This window comes from Chiloscyllium plagiosum, unplaced genomic scaffold, assembly GCF_037043375.1.
Source record: "Chiloscyllium plagiosum isolate Xiang-an unplaced genomic scaffold, Cpla_swu_hap1 HiC_scaffold_39, whole genome shotgun sequence".
In the NCBI taxonomy this organism is placed as follows: Eukaryota; Metazoa; Chordata; class Chondrichthyes; order Orectolobiformes; family Hemiscylliidae; genus Chiloscyllium; species Chiloscyllium plagiosum.
In genome coordinates this window covers 47587292-47599666 of record NW_028270177.1, presented here as the reverse complement: position 1 = coordinate 47599666, position 12375 = coordinate 47587292, and the positions used below count along the sequence as shown (strand labels likewise).

The window sequence follows — 12375 nt, the reverse complement described above, 5'->3', positions numbered from 1 at the left end:
CAGCTGTAAATTAGGTTCAACTTTCTCAGCTTGACTTTCAACTGATCCTAAAAAAAATCATCACCTGCAAGTAAATGTATTGCATTGCTTCTTGTTTTGCTTAATTCCACCCCCGCGGAACATCCAAATTTCACGATAGTTCGGCAAACGCGTTGAAACTGATTCGTGTTGGAAGTTGGTGGCATTTTGTGTCTCGACATATAATTTATTCAATTAGATGACTGAGTCAGTCTTGAAATTACTTCGGATTCTTTACAGTTGAAAACTTACTTTCGATTGAATGCAAAGCTCAAGCTCCTTTAAAGGAATTCATCACTTTTAAAGGATTTTACGCTGTGAACAGGATTCGAACCTGCGCAGGGAGACCCTATTGGATTTCGAATCCAACGGCTTAACCTCTCGGCCATCACAGCTGCGGCAAAATCTCCAATTTTCATAGTAAAACAACTGAATTCATGAAATACGTAATTTGTTGGAAGAACAAATTGTCAAGACCCAAAGATTTCGCCAATTCTTTGCAGAGACTCAGACGAACGTTACCTTAGCAGATTGACAGGCTTTCACCGCAAACTAGACTCTGCCACAGCTGAAGTTGTGGGAATGATTCATCGTCGAATTATAGAGTCACGGATGTACACCACATGAAGAGAGGATCATTGTCTCACTGCGTCCGATCGATTTTGACTCAATTGCTCATCATCTGGTGCCAAATTCGATATGCTGTTGTGTTTTAATATTCAACGACATATGGTATTAGAAATATTGATGCTAAGTCCATAAACACTAGCTACATTCGTAAAAAAAATATCGGAATTATAAAGAATGCAGAGCCAATTTACAGGAATGGATCCAGCAACTAATCCGTAAATTCTGACATCAGGTAATGAACTTGTGAGCACAAGAGAGGAAGATTAACCGAAGATTTGGAACTTGAAATCGTCTTGACGGAATTATTTGCAAAGCTTTTGCGGTTTTTCTAGATTCAACAAGTCCTTGAACAATACAACACGGAAAGTGGCCCTTCTTTCCAACTTGACCATGGTGGACAGTTATCCTAAATTAATAGGTCCCATTTGCCAACATTTGGCCCACATCCCTCTAAACCTTGTTACTCATATATCCATTCAGATGCCATTAAATGTTATAGTTGTACCAGTCTCCAACAATTTCTCTGGCAGCTCATTCTGGACGCGTCTGAAAAAGTTGCCCCTGACGTCCCTTTTAAATCCTTACCCACTAATTTTAAACCGATGTTTTCTAAATTTTGACTTCCTCACCAGCCGGAAAACACCTTGACGAGTCAACCTATCCATGTTCCTCATGATCTAATAAATAGCAACGATTTGACTTTATCATACTTGTCAGGAGGGAAATGTGTGGAGATTATTTGTCGAAGGTTTGAAGTAGAAAGTCCACATGTTTAGAAATGCATCTTGGAGAAGTTTTTAATAAGTCATTGAAGTCTAGTAGCAGTTGTAGAAGTCTGTTGTGAAAGCTGCAGGAGGATTTCAGGGCACGAGAACGAAGCATTATTTCCAATGTATGGTGGCTCAGTTCGACCGCACTTGGACTACAGTATGAGGAATTATAATCCTCAATTTAGGAAAGATACTAATGCCATATGAGGAATACCACGAATGGTGATTAGCCTTGATATCATGGATGAACGTTAGTCCTCTGAATTGAAATTGGGCAAATCCGGCCTTTTTTTTAACAGTTTCAAAACAAGCGAGGTAATCTCATTGAGAGTTACAAAATATTTGAAGAGATAAACAGGGTGGTGCAATTAAATTTTGTTCCCTCATTGGTGAATCTAGAAGCAGGAGAGGACAATTTTAAAATGAAGCATTGTGATTTATGACCAGGATGAGAACTATTGATTTTTGTCTTAGCCTTGAGAAGTATCGCTATTCAGCACTACAGTGAGCCTTGGATATTTGGTCTTTGAATGCATCACTATCAGCCTGACCTGCCGACACTTACTGCATCACTATAGACTTGACCCCTCACACTTCCCGCCTTAATATCAGCGTGAACCCCTCAAACTTACTGCATCACTATCCATCTGGCGCCATCACATTTGCTGCGCCACTTTCATTTCGAGACCCTCATTTTGACTGCGTCACTATCAGCCTGACTGCCTAACACTTACTTTGTCACGATCAGTCACGCCCTTACACTTCCTATGTTACTATCACCCTGACTCCTTACACTTACTGTGTCACTATCAGCCTGACTCCATCACACTTATTATGTAAGTATCAGACTGACGCCTCACACTTATCTTGTTACTAAAACAATGCCCCGTCACATTGACTGTGTCACTATCAGCCTGACCCCCTCACACTTACTGCTTCACTATCGCAATGTCCCTCTCTCATTTACGACGTCATTTACACCCTGACACCCCAGACTTGCTGCGGCACTATCACACTGAGGGCCTTACACTTAGTGTCACTGTCATCCTGACCCCTTACACTTACTGCGTCACTATCACACTGGTATCTCACACCCACTGTGTCACTATCATCCTGAACCGCTTACACCTATTGCGTCACTATCACTTTGACCCCAACACACTAACTGCATCAATATCAGCCTGACCATCTCACACATACTGCGCCACTAACCGGCTGACTTCCTCACATATACTGTGTCACTATCAGACTTACCCACTCATGCTTACTGTGTCACTATCACCCTGACTCCCCACTCTTACTGCGTCAAGATCATTGTGCTCCCATACACTTACAGCGTAACTATCATCCTGACAATGTCACACTTACTGCGTCAAGATCAGCCTGATCCCCTCAAACTTAATGCGTCACTATCAGCTTCAACACTCACATTTACTGCGTCACTTCTAGCACTACCCCTGCACACTTTCTACATCCCTATCCGCCTTAGCCCCTCGCATTTACTTCATCACTATCAGCCTGAGACACTCACGCTTACAGCTTTACTACAACCTGGCCCTGTGAGTGCATCTACATCACTGTCACCCTGACCTCTTACCCACACTGCGTCACTATAAGCCTGGCCCCTCAAATGTTCTGTGTCACTATCACACTGACATCTCACACTCACTGCGTCACTATCACCCTGACCCCTCACAATTACTGCATCACTACAACCTGACCCCCTGAAAGCATCTGCGTCACTGTCACCCTGACCCCATCACACTTGCCATGTCACCATCACAATGGCACATTAACACAGTCTGCTTCACTGTCATCATGACACCTCACACTCACTGGATCACTACCATCCTCCCCCTCATACTGACCTGTCACTATCATCCAGAGCTGCTCACACTTATTGCGTTCCTATCACTCTGCTCCCAACACACTTACTGCGTCACTATCAGCCTGACACTAGCACACTTCCCACATCACTATCAGCCTGACCCCTCACAATTTCACCGTGTCTATCAGTCTGACTCCTCACATTTCCTGCATCACTATCACCCTGTCACTTAACACTTACTGGCCAGTATTAGCCTGACGCCCTCAACTTACTGCATCAATATCAGCCTAAACACTCACACTTACTCCGTCACCATCACGCTGACCCCCTCACACTCACTGCGTCACTATCACCCTGTCCTCTCTCACTTCCTGCATTAGGATCACTCTGACTCACCGACACATAGTGCATCACTATCAGTCTGACCCCTCACACATACTGTGACACTATCAGCCTGACGCCACCACACTTGCTACGTCTCTAATAGCCTGACCCCATCACACCTACTGCTTCACTATCAGACTGACCCCTCACACTTACCGCATCCCTAACAGCCTGACGCCTCACACTTACTGCGTCACTATTCCCCTACCACCTCACTTTCATTGGCCACTATCAGCCTGACGCTCTCAACTTACTGTCACTACCAGCCTGAACGCACACACTTACTCCCTCACTATCACCCTGACTGTCTCACACTCACTGCGTCAGTCTCTGCCTGACCCCATCACACTTACTGCGTCACTATCACCCTGTCCCCTTCCACTTTATGCGTCAGGATCAGCCTGACACAGAAACACTTACTGCATCACTATCAGCCTGATCTCCTTCCAATTACTGCGTCACTATCAGCCTGACAACTCACTCTTACTGCGTCACTGTCACACTGACCCCTCACACGAAGTGCTTCACTATCACCCTGACCACCTCACACTTACTGCGTCACTATTGGTCCGATCCCACAGACTTACTGCATCACTATCACTGTGACCCCCCCTCACTGCGCAACTATCGGCCTAATCCACTCACACAGTCTGCGTTACTACTACGCTGACACCTCACTCTCATTGTGTCACTATCATCCTCACTCCATCACACTTATTGAGTCACTGTCAGCCTGATCCCCTGTAATTGAAAATTATCATTTTTTGTGAAATCTGTGAAACCATGGCTGAAACAAAGAAGTATGGACCTAACTTTGCAAAAAGACAGAAAAAATGTAAAGTTCAACCTAATTTACAGCTGACTCTCAAGGCCAATAATCTATTATATCAGCAGTCAATGAATTAGAAAAAGCAACTCCATGTGTGGAAAGGAACTCGACTGATCCAGGTTCCTGGCTTGAGGTGTGATAAGGCAAGGCAATATATAGTATAAAGGGAATATGTGAAAACCGTCAGGCGTCCATTTTATGAGGCGTCTTGCAAATGTGTCGGGTCCACTCTGCAAATTTCAAAACTAAACTTTTTCTTTGCTCTTGGTAGCATTTGCGTCGAGTCGATTGAAATTCCCCGGCAGTAAACTAGGGGGCTCGCCTGGGACCCTGCGACTGGGTAAGATTTTGAAGATTCCCAGGAGGTGTACGCGCCACTGCCTTGAAGGTCTTTCACTTCATCTCCAGCGCTGAATTGGCCCCTTTGCGTGAGAGGACTGGGGATAAGTGGATCGCCCCAGAGTCGCGTTCCGAATCGAATAGGGTCAGGGTAAGAGTTGTGGCTAAAGTAATCCGACATAGAGACTGGTTCGAAGAGAATAAATGAACCAGGAAGAGGGACCAGTGAACTCTCGCGCGGTATTCGAGTAAAACTCAAGGGAAAGGATTGCCGTCTCTCGACAGTTTCAGAGACAGCAAGATTAACGGTGGTTTGAGACTTGGACCCACCATGGGCAGCGTTGGAGTCGCCAAAGCTGTACCAGTTACGTGGGTTCTTGGTTTGTGAAGACCAAGGCAATGAGGCGGTCGCGCCCAATGAGAGGGGACCTCCGGAGGTAAAAGCAAGTTATATTGGCAAAGAGAAGATTATGGCATCGTGAGAGAGAGAGAGAGAGAGAAAGAGAGAGACAGATAGACAGACAGAGAGACAGACAGAGAGAGATGAACACTTTTCCAATATCCATGAAAATCAGCTCCAGCAAGAGTGAACAAAAAGAGAGTCGTCAGACAATTCGGAATGGTCAAGAAAAAATACAATATATGCTAAATAATTATGGCCCAGTTTCTGTAAAGCAGTTAAAAATGTAAATCAAGGAACGTGGTTTTCTGGAGGAAGGAAGTTTTAGTAACATGCAGTTGCAAATGCTGAGGTCACCGTTGGAGGAGAGAGAGAGAAGGAGAAACGGAAGGGTAAAGTAGAACCTGTGAATTGGAGTGCTTATAACATGTTGAAGGCTGAGCCTGATTTCAGGGTGTGAGAAACAAAAGCTCACTCACTTTAATAATTTCAGTCCGAGACAAAGATCTGAACAACAGCGTCGTTTTATTTATACACCTATAGGTGGGTGGAGAAAGTGAGGTCTGCAGATGCTGGAGATCAGAGATGGAAATGTGTTGCTGGAAAAGCGCAGCAGGTCAGGCAGCACCTAGGGAACAGGAGAATCGACGTTTCGGGCATTAGCCCTCCTTCAGGAATTCCTGAAGAAGGGCTAATGCCCGAAACGTCGATTCTCCTGTTCCCTAGATGCTGCCTGACCTGCTGCGCTTTTCCAGCAACACATTTCCACCTTTGGTGGGTGCTTTGTCTAATTACCAGGTAAGGTAATTACCAGGCAATGACAAAATGCACAGTATATCCCAAAAAACCCTTGCAATTTATACAGTTTCTTTTCCCATATGTTTTCCTTATTCCATTGTCTGTTCCCTGCTTCGCTTACGTCACAGATTTCCTTAAGACTTATCCCACAACTTCTGTTTATCCTGTCTTGTCCGTGACAAACTCTTATCTCTGACTCCCATAAGGGTGTTTGACGTCAGTCTACCGTAGGTTATTGATTAGGCATATCTTTTCTTCTATCAGCATCTATTTCCATCCAGAGGCCACTTTGACCTCTTTGATTAGGGTTTGTTCCTGTGTCTCTGTGTAAGCGGGGGAAACAGATGCTTTCCTGTTTGCCCATATATCCACCATTGTTCTGTATTCACGTCTCATGCTAATATATCCTTTCTTTTTTGCTGAATATGTATTTTCTCATTCCTGTTCTGTATCAGAATTTATACTTGCAGAAATAACATTAATTCATTTATATCCCACAATTTCCCCTTTTTCTTTTCATTACTATCTGTTATCTTCTGCACTTTTGTCTCTTTTTTTTAAACATTGTTCCCAAAATTCGCAAGCATCATTTCAGAGATTTCATCCATCTTAGTCTCACTCATCTCCTTATTATTTAGTTGATAAAGTTCCTCTGTCTGATTCCCCTCAGGGGCATTCGTTTCACCAAGGCTGTTTCAATCAGCCTCTGGGTGAGCCCTCGTATACAGGGTATGACACAACAGCCAATGGCCACCAATACCCCGACTACTACTATCAGGGAAGTAAGGATCGAAACCACCACCCCCTTTCTCTGCTAAAATCATATCAAGGGCTATTCTGTTTTCCCATGCCATCCTACTCGTCGCATCAAGCTGTTCTGATATTCCTTTAACCACATCTCTTGTATAATTTATAAATCGCTGTTGATTATAGAAAATGTAATTTATCCAGTCTACATTTTTATTAATTGTTACCTACCAAAAGAGAGCTGACTCAAAGCCTGCTGCAATCTGGTTACGAGCCTTGAATTCATCAGGTACTCCCCTAGGAACTCCTACCGAATCAAGATAAATCCTGTCATCAAAAGAAGTATCTAACAGTAATCTCTTACCCCTTCCCTTTTTCCCTACTATCTTTTCCTTCTCAAATGCCAAGGTAAATGGAATTGCCAATTGTACAATTGCGCATATCCCTTTCCAATCCGGAGGTAGGGTGGGTCTCAATATTTTTCCTCCACAGTACCACCACAGATCCGCTCGGGGAACCTTTAATGCTGAGTAGTTCCCTCCCTTCTCCGTTTCGGTAACATTCTTAATCTCTGTACATAATTTCAGCTCCCCCAAATCTCTCGACCCAAATCCCCCCAAATCTCTTGTACCTCGCCTGTGCACACATGACGTGTGATTTCCAACTGCGGCGGAAAATGTGGGGGAACTTTTGCATCTTTCTCCTCCAAGGGAGGGAACATTAGAGATAGGGAGGTACAATTCCTATCATTCCATGCAGTCTCATCCTGGTACAGGGCTATCATACATTTCATGCCCTTCCTGTCTCGCTTCCACCCGAGCGGAAAGGGAACCACCTGGGCCACTGGCCTACTGGAGGCACATGCATAGCAATTGCTTTTGTTCAGACTTTTTACAGTATACTTTACCCATTCAATCCAGGCATTTGCATCCCCGTACCCAGTCTCTATCTCGATGGTCTGTTTCAAATCCTTTACCTCTATAATTTTTACTACTTTAGGATCATCGGGAGGGGTGAAAGGTTGTATCTCATTACCCAGTAATTCTACCCGTTTTCCCTGTCCTACGCTAATTCGAAAACAACAGCCCACAAACTCCTTCCTATTTGCTTTCATTTCAATCCCAAATGTTTCATTTAATTGTACCTCATAAGTGCCACCTCCCAAAACTGCTTCGTGCCATGTGGTTTTCCTTATCGTTAAATATATGGGGTTACACTTTTTATCGGGACAATCGGTGCTGGTCGAAAGGGGGCCCGGTGTATTGTGACAAGACCATTATACCAGGTACCATCCCCGAGGCCATCCCCATAGGACTTAAGATGTATCTCTGAGTTGCGGTATTGTCTCTGATTAGCTACATTCCCACAATTTACTAAGCTACATACATCAGTGTCTATTACTTGTGGATTATCAGACTCAGGAACAATTAATAATACATATGAAAATGATATGTGACAAAATCCCAATACCAAGAGGGCTAGCATCATAACTCTAAGCATTCCCAGTATTCTGATCATTATGCTAAAACACAAAAAGGCTTAATATACAATCTTACAGAAATAATCCCGCGCTCGCGTCGCCACTGTATAGTCAGTTACTCAAAGTCTCTTTAGTCTGAGTTTCAGCGGGTCTTGCGTTGATTCGGCTGTCCAGACTTCTTCCTCAACTGGAGGGTCCACTGGCCCTTTGATCCGAGTGTAATGAGTCCAGCTTTTCTCCGCCGTCAGTGGGCGGCACGGTGGCACAGTGGTCAGCACTGCTGCCTCGCAGTGCCAGAGACCCGGGTTCAATTCCCGACTCAGGCGACTGACTGTGTGGAGTTTGCACGTTCTCCCTGTGTCTGCGTGGGTTTCCTCCAGGGGCTCCGGTTTCCTCCCACAGTCCAAAGATGTGCAATTCAGGTGAATTGGCCATGCTAAATTGCCCGTAGTGTTAGGTAAAGGGGTAAATGTAGGGGTATGGGTGGGTTACGCTTCGGCCGGTCGGTGTGGACTTGTTGGGCCGAAGGGCCTGTTTCCACACTGTAAGTAATCTAATCTAATCTTATTGCCATTTCGGTAGTCAAAAGAGCCTGGTACGGCCCTTCCCAGTCTGGCTGCAGCTTAGTCTCTGTCCATGATTTTATTAAGACCCAATCTCCTGGCCGGATGGGATGAACAGCAAATTCAAGGGGCGGAGTCTGTGCCAATAGACCCTGTTTTCTAAGGAAAGATAAAGAGGAGGACAAGCCCAGTATATACTTCTTTAAAAACAAATCTTTAGTTTCGGGAATTGGCAATTCTCCCTGCGTTCCCAAATAAGGTAATCCAAATAAGATTTCATAGGGGGATAGTCCCAAATCTTTCCTCCGCCAAGGGACAAGCCCAAAAGGCATCCTTTAAATCTATCACACTAAACCATTTGTGATCATGAGGGATCTTACTTAATAACGTGTAGGGGTTTGGCACCACTGGGTGCCTGACCTGTACTATCCGATTTAATGTTCTCAAATCCTGCACCAATCGATAAGTTCCATCAGATTTCCGCACTGGTAGAATTGGGGTATGATAAGGAGACATACATGGTTCCAATAGTCCATCTCTAATCAGTCCCTCAATTTATTGTAAGGGGAGGGATCTGTAGTTTTCCACGATTCCCTTCTCTAGCCCATACAATAGGGTCTATCTTTCTCTCAGCATCCTCTGTCAATATCGCCAGTTGTACAACTAATTCTTTTTCCTGAACTCCAATCTCCAGTCCTAAAAGGATAATTAAATCTCTCTCCAGTAAATTACTTCCTATATCAAGGATATACAGCAGTTCCCCTGTGATCCTATCCTTAGGATCTTCTATCATCATAGGTTCAAATACTGGAACAGTAAATCCTTCCCCTTTCACCCCCGAAACAGTAATTGACCGTGTTAACATTTCTACCTTCTTTGTTTTATATTCAGCAATGACCGTGCTGCCCCCGTATCTACTAGGAAGACTACCTCCTCCCTACAGGGTCCCACCTTCAAGTTTATCAAGGGTTCCTGGTGGGCCCCCGAGGGCAGGAACCCCTGACACCCCTATTCTTCATCATAATTCATAAGCGGAATTGCCTTTTCTTCCCTTTGTAGATCAGGACACTCCCGCTTAAAGTGCCCTATCTTTCCACAATAATAGCATCCTGCCTGTAGCTACTTCCATCTCTGCCCCTGTCGCTCAAACCCTCTATCAAATGTTCCCCCTTATCCTCTCCCTCTTCCTCTTCCTCTCTGTCCTACATGCTGCCTCCCGCCGCTCCGGTTGCCCACTATCGGTTCCATTCTCCTCTTAATTACCTCATCCACTGTAGCTACTATAATTTTCACCTTCTGTTTTTGTCTCTCATCCTCCCTTTTTACAAACACTTTCTGTGCAACATATCCTTTCTTTTTGCTGAATATGTATTTTCTCATTCCTGTTCTGTATCAGAATTTATACTTGCAGAAATAACATTAATTCATTTATATCCCACAAGGGAAAGAAAATCTCGAATAAAAGATAGATCAAGTACACGGACAAACACCAGCGCACATGCACAAACGCACGGAAAACAACCTAATGAAGCTGTACAGTGTCTTAAGACTGGATCAGATCCTGACCTTAATGGGTGCCCTCGAAGATCTACAGCCCCCTACGAGATCCACTTCGCGAAGATTCCAAGTCAACGGTCGCCGCCTCAGGGTCTGCTGAATCCCCAATAGCATATCGTACCCCCAATCAATTGAAGCAAGAATCCCTAAAGAAGTCGAGACAATGTCCCAGTACCTTAAGCACCTCACGAAAGTCGATAACGTCTATTGTGGACTGATACCACCCAAGGACATAACGACGGCAGAGATCACACTGTATGAGGCACACCTGAGGAGCAGCTTCATCAATGGAATGAACTACGAAACAACAAAATAGGTAACAATATCCGTGTATTACCTGGGACACGGGAAAGCTGGATTAGATAGGACAATACGTGATACATGCTGAAACATTGCTGGCTCAAGAGAACCATAACCGGAAATTAAAGATGGAACAGCAATCACATGAACCTCAGCTTATTATGATGCAAATGGTCGTTCAGCCGTTGGAGGGAGGAACTGCGGGAAAAGAGAGAGGCACGGGAGGAGTTCGCAAAAGAGGAAGGGATCGCGGAAGTGCGCTTGCAGAGATAGATCTGGCTGGTGCTTTGTTTGCGGAGCAATGGACACTGGTCGAGACAGTGCCCGCACAGAGAGCCTCAATCGGTCCTGGAGGCTGGACAGCATGGTGACTGACAGGGGACGACTGAGGTGGGTAGGCCACAAGGTACAGGTAAACCTCTTTCCTTTATAGTTGGCAACGAAGAATCCCTTAATCTAATCACTTCTACTAACCTAACAGGGCACTGAGATGTGTCCCAACTCTATATTGAGCATTGAGATTGCGAAGTGTGGACAATATGTTCAATATAACAATGATGCGTATATGTCGATGCCTAACTCTATGTTATATGTGGAAGGTACACCAGTTACCTTTTTGGTAGATACATGGCCAGCACATTCACTCCTCAAATCAAGACAGTTCAGAGGGTTGACGCCAATAAAGATGAGAGGAATGTTCCTGAACTCAATGGAGGCATCAGGTGTCGTGATATGAGAGAGTTGTACCGCACCCATATTGTGTGAAATCAGTAATGTGTATACATTCTAATTCTCAATTTTGTTATCGGAATTCTGTCCTTTACATTTGATGGCTCGGGATCTCATAGTGAGACTGGGGTTGTATTTGCTCAGTACTCCAACCGGCTTGCAGGTAATTCAAAGGGAAGATTCACAAGTGTAAACTGCAAAATACAACCCACGACCCCTGGTGTATGTCTATGAGTGGCGATTAAGCCAGAGAGCAATAAGTTCAGTGACCAATTCACTCGCCCTGGAAGCAGGTAAGCATGTTAATCCTAATAACACCGATTTTTTTTTTGCGGGTATGTGCTGCACTGCACAGCACACATACACCACGATGGCCCTGAGGAACCATAAGAGAAGTATTGGTTCAGGAGATTGGTTAAACCAGGTCAGTTGTTATTGTGCGAATTTTATTGAAGGGATGGCAGATGTGCAGTCAGTGTGAACTTATGTAAAGTACCTGTGACGGCAAGTAAGCTCTATATTTTTGATGTGGAAGGCTACGCTCCTCGCGTGTCACTGGCGAAGGTGTCCAGTGACTGGTGGCAGGATTTGTGGCCATGGGTACTAAAGGCATAAAGAACGAAATGTTGGGTGTTTTGGGACGATGTGGGTATGTGGTTCAATGCAGATGTGCGGACATATAGGAAGAAATTAATTTGTCTAACTCAGGCAATAGAACGGTCGAGGTAACCCCCTCTAGCCCTGAAGAGCCTAGAAGGCTGGCCTGGCGTTTCCCTAAGATAAACTTCTCAGACCCAAGATTAATAACAGTCCCTACTGAATTATGGGTAAAAGGAAAACATGCTTTGGGGCTTATACGAGGTTGTGAACCAATACGAGTAACCACGAAGTCGGAGTATCGTCCTTGCAGGGCACAATACCCGATAAAACCCAAGGCCATGGACGTAGTTACTCCAGTCTTTCAATCCTTCCCAAAGGCTAGAGAGATAATCCCCTGTGTAAA

At 44.6% G+C, this 12375-nt stretch overlaps 1 non-coding gene across 1 annotated transcript; it reads right to left on the bottom strand.

Annotated features, from left to right (window-relative positions):
- Positions 1–331: 331 nt before the first annotated feature.
- trnas-cga (transfer RNA serine (anticodon CGA)) lies at positions 332–413 on the bottom strand. Its single transcript has one exon. It is a non-coding gene; the product is annotated as a tRNA-Ser (tRNA).
- Between the last annotated feature and the right edge of the window lie 11962 nt (positions 414–12375).